The 4111-nt window shown below is 47.5% G+C and overlaps 1 long non-coding RNA gene across 1 annotated transcript in view; it reads right to left on the bottom strand.

Annotated features, from left to right (window-relative positions):
• Positions 1 to 3683, bottom strand: part of LOC128880944 (uncharacterized) — a 33418-nt gene extending 29735 nt beyond the window's left edge. The window contains exon 1 of the long non-coding RNA XR_008457948.1: positions 3517 to 3683. This is a non-coding gene — a long non-coding RNA (uncharacterized LOC128880944). The remainder of the gene's footprint in view (positions 1 to 3516) is intronic.
• Positions 3684 to 4111: the final 428 nt, after the last annotated feature.

The following is a 4111-nucleotide window of genomic DNA, read 5'->3' on the forward strand; positions in this document are numbered from 1 at the left end:
ATTCGAAAGGATAGTTCAGTAACTTGATTCCTATCTAGAACCGACTCTTCGAACGGTAAACAGTTACCTTCTCAACTTGTGCGCAATTAATCTGTAGAGATGGCTGGCCGCATCGCGCGTGCAACGCCTCGAATCGTCTAAAAGTTCCTCCGGCGCGGTAGGTTCCACCGTCGTAATTCACCGCGAACAGGATTTCATTTTTGCGATTTGATCGGCCGGCTAGGTTGCTAACTCGTGCCGCGCGTAGGCAGACGCGCATTCGCGCGGGTCGCACGCGCGAAACACTATTAGCGCGCGTGGGAGTAATTTGTGAGCTCGCGAATGCGTTTCGTGCGTGCCGGCCGATACGGGCCTCGGAAGAAGCAAGTAGAAGGTGGATCTTTATCTGCTCGAATTTTACGAGCGTCTTAAAGGATCGTTAATTTTTGAATGTTTATCGTCTGCCCCGCCGCGCGCCTTCACGGTTCTCTTCTTACGCGCCCCGACGAAAATTCGAGCAGCGCTCCTTGGAAGCGTTTACCTCGAGCGATAGATCCGCGCCTGCAACGGGACGCGACCTTTCGTGACGACGATTCACCGGAAACAACGCGAGCTTTACGAAATTTATTCCCTCGTAAAGCCCCTTTTACGACCAATTTTGTAACATTTTTTTTTAAAGAGTTCCTCTTTACTGCTACACGAAACTGCGCCCGAAACGTCGATGGAATTAGGTTATCGGGGTAGTTTGTTTTATCGCTCGGCTAGATACGCTCCACGTCCTTCAAGAGGATCGGAGCAAATCGAGACACGCGGACTCGTTTTCAGAGACGGTAAACGTTTGGCATTCGAGAAGTCGAAGGCTCTTTAAATTAAAGTACTGGCTTGGAGAAACGGCGAACGCGAGGAGAGCACGGAATTCATGCGAGTTGATGGAAACAATTTTGAGCGCTTTAATCTTTTCACTTCATATTCCAGAACAGACCTCGAGGCTCTTATGTATATTTAACAACCGACGCGTGGGCGCACTTGTCTAGGCTGGTAACGTGATGCGCGTATCCCTCTTACAGGATTCTATAATCTAAGCAAGCACGTGCTCCAAATAATAGGTGTCAGAAACATGAAACATTCATCTAAGTTCTTCAATAAAAATAGAGGGTACGGATACTTATGGGACTAACTATAACTGAATTTACTCTCGTTGTCCTATTGGTCACCTGGGAGGTCTATAGAAAATTAGATACCTACAGAACTTTTTACAAATTATTCGCAACGACTCCGTAAAAGTATACGCGACGAGTCAGCTCGACAAGTAATTCTTTCCTTGTTTGTGTATTTTAAATTAGAATGACTGCAAACGATTCCAGGTATTCTTGGCGCGCGCGGCCGTATGCGCGCCCGGAAAAGGGCAGAAGGAGCGTAGGCGCAAACGAAGGGAGGAAATCTAAGCGGTTGCTGATGCGGGGCCTTTTTAGATCGTGTCACGGTTTGATAATCTCGTTACAGGCTCCGTTAACCTGTTTTTTTTTTCTACAGCAATATCATTTTGTTTCGACTCGCGTTCCTCGCAGGCAAAAAGAGGAAAAACGCGAACGTTGATACACGCAGGTACCGTTTCGTTTCTTTGAAACAGTCGCGGTTTAACGGCACGACGCGTCCCGCGGCGTAGTTAGCGGGAATAATTGAAAGCGCGACAATGGGAGTAGGCGTGCCCCCGAGACATAACTCGACCCTTGGAATTTCTCCAACTCCTCGCCGCAAACGGTTAAGCAGCCGCGTTTCTGTTAACAGATCCCGACCAACGAAAGGATCGCGGTCCTTGGAATATCTGGAATACCCCGAGCTACCAGTCCCTACCCGTGATCCATATTCGCGGCGTGTAAATACCTCGTAACGAACTATACCATAATGACCATTTCCGAAGCGAACATTCGGCGTGTCGCGCATACATTATCGTAGTCACGCGCAAAAAGGATTGTCTTGCGTTACGTAGCGACGCAGCGCCATATGGGGCCGTTCGCGTAAATACGAGCCCACCTATCGGTACGAGCTCCCCTAATTAAATGACGCCGCTACCCCTAATTTCTATAATTCCTCCATTTCGACGCACCGCGGCGTGGCTGATTCGATTTCGAGGCGGTGCCGACTGATAGCGGAATAATTATTCCTTTATGGACACGCTCACGCGCCCAACCAGACGCGGGGCGACACGTTGCTTTCAGCAACGCGGACGAACGTTCCCGGCGGCGATTTTTCAAAGAGATCGAATAGTTTCCGGAAGAGCAGCCGGTGAGGTCGGTGAATTCGAAGAGAATCGACGGAAAGCGGGAGGGAAACACCTTTAAACAGATGGTCGTTAGGCTCGATTCAGTGAGCGGTGGTGAAATTTTTGATGGAAAGTTACGTTTCCGTTTCGGAGCGTCGCTGATTACAGACGAAACTTCGTACTTGCTGACACGTAACGCGACGTGAAAGTTTTGAATTGGATATCTTTGAAGATGTTTACAACGTAGGTACGGTAGAACCTCGATTACTGCAGGAACCACGCTGCAGTAATCGAGGTAACCGATTCACATGTAGCAGTTCTACACAGTGTATATCCATTACTACCCTAACCTTACTTGTTGCTTGGCAACTATCGCTTCCACATCGTGCAACGAACGAGGCTCTCGTACGATAATAGTGGAACTTCGCATTTACCAAATCATTGTTGAAGGCTGTTAAGCGATGATTGAGATAACTATAAAATTGTTGCAAAAGATTTATAGATCTATCTATGCATGTATATATCCATCCATCCATCCATCCATCTATCTATCTATCTATCTATCTATCTATCTATCACGCTTTCTACCTATTCATCTATTTATCAAGCTATCTACATTTGCTATTAAAAATAAACGAACATTTTCACAATTGCTGGAAAAATAGTGAATTTAGAAGTTCTGATACATTTTCAAGCACCGACGTCATTACCAAGACAATATTAACCCATTACAAAAATAAATTAATTTAACTGTACGATGATATTCACACTAACCAACTGGAACTATTTTTGCATAATTGTTAGTGTTTTTATTTAAATGTAGAAATTAAAGTCCGTCTCCTTTTTAGAGCATCGGCGGATAATGAGTTAGATTACTTAAAACTGTACAAATTTCAAGTCGTGTGCATGGTTGAACTTACTCCTTAACTTCAGAACGAGACACAAAATTTTGGAGTAACTTTAACTCTCTGAAGAATATTATTAAAAAGAAACCATTACCCATTCGGTACCTGTAACTCGAAGCCCAAAGCGACCAATAATTCGTGCAAAAGTGTTTGGAGTAAAACTCGGTTGGCGCGTTCTACTCGTCCCCAGGGATGAACCTGGCATGCACGCGTACTCCAAAAGTAATCGTGCCATCGTTAAGAGATTCTAATGCGAGCTCGTTAGATATGTATCGGTGAACCATAACGTTAACGAAGTGACCAGCACGGTAACAGGTACGCGGAACTCGTTTGCAAGAAAATATTTGATACGATCGATCGAATACTTACGGCAGGAAAGTTAACCGTAACATTTTCGAAAGAGGCGAGTCGCGAGTCAGCCCGGTAAATGGGCGACAGAGGCTCGGAGCGAGGGCAGCCTTCTTCGTCCTCGATGGCTCTTCAACCCCTTCCAGGTGGTCGCGTAGGACCTCTCCAGCCGCTCGACTGCTCCGCGAACCGATCTCGAGAACGAGCAGAGCGAGAAGGAGAGCAGCCAGGATCGGTCCGAGTGGGAGACCTCGTATCAATCTCTCCCCTTACCCCGTTCACCCCTCGATTTCCCACACCGCGCCCCGTTCGTCGGAACGATCAACCCCACCACTTTCAGCCGGCGGCCCTCACCCCGCGCTATAATGAAAGATATTAACTACAATTTTATATCGAATTACCGCTGAAACACATTTCAAATTAGTTGGGCGTAGCCGCGCCACGAAGCGGAGGCGCCGAGGTCGTCGCTTGCCTTATTGGTCGGCTGGTTAGCGCCGGTGTCGCGGATTGGTCGTCGAAAAGGAACGGAGGGGAATGTTCAGGGCGTGCCAGAACGCCGATATGGCCGCCCCAGGAACAAGCGGAGGCGCCTGACGTCCGGTCAGTGCGAGCAGAT

This window comes from Hylaeus volcanicus, chromosome 8, assembly GCF_026283585.1.
Source record: "Hylaeus volcanicus isolate JK05 chromosome 8, UHH_iyHylVolc1.0_haploid, whole genome shotgun sequence".
NCBI classification, from domain to species: Eukaryota; Metazoa; Arthropoda; class Insecta; order Hymenoptera; family Colletidae; genus Hylaeus; species Hylaeus volcanicus.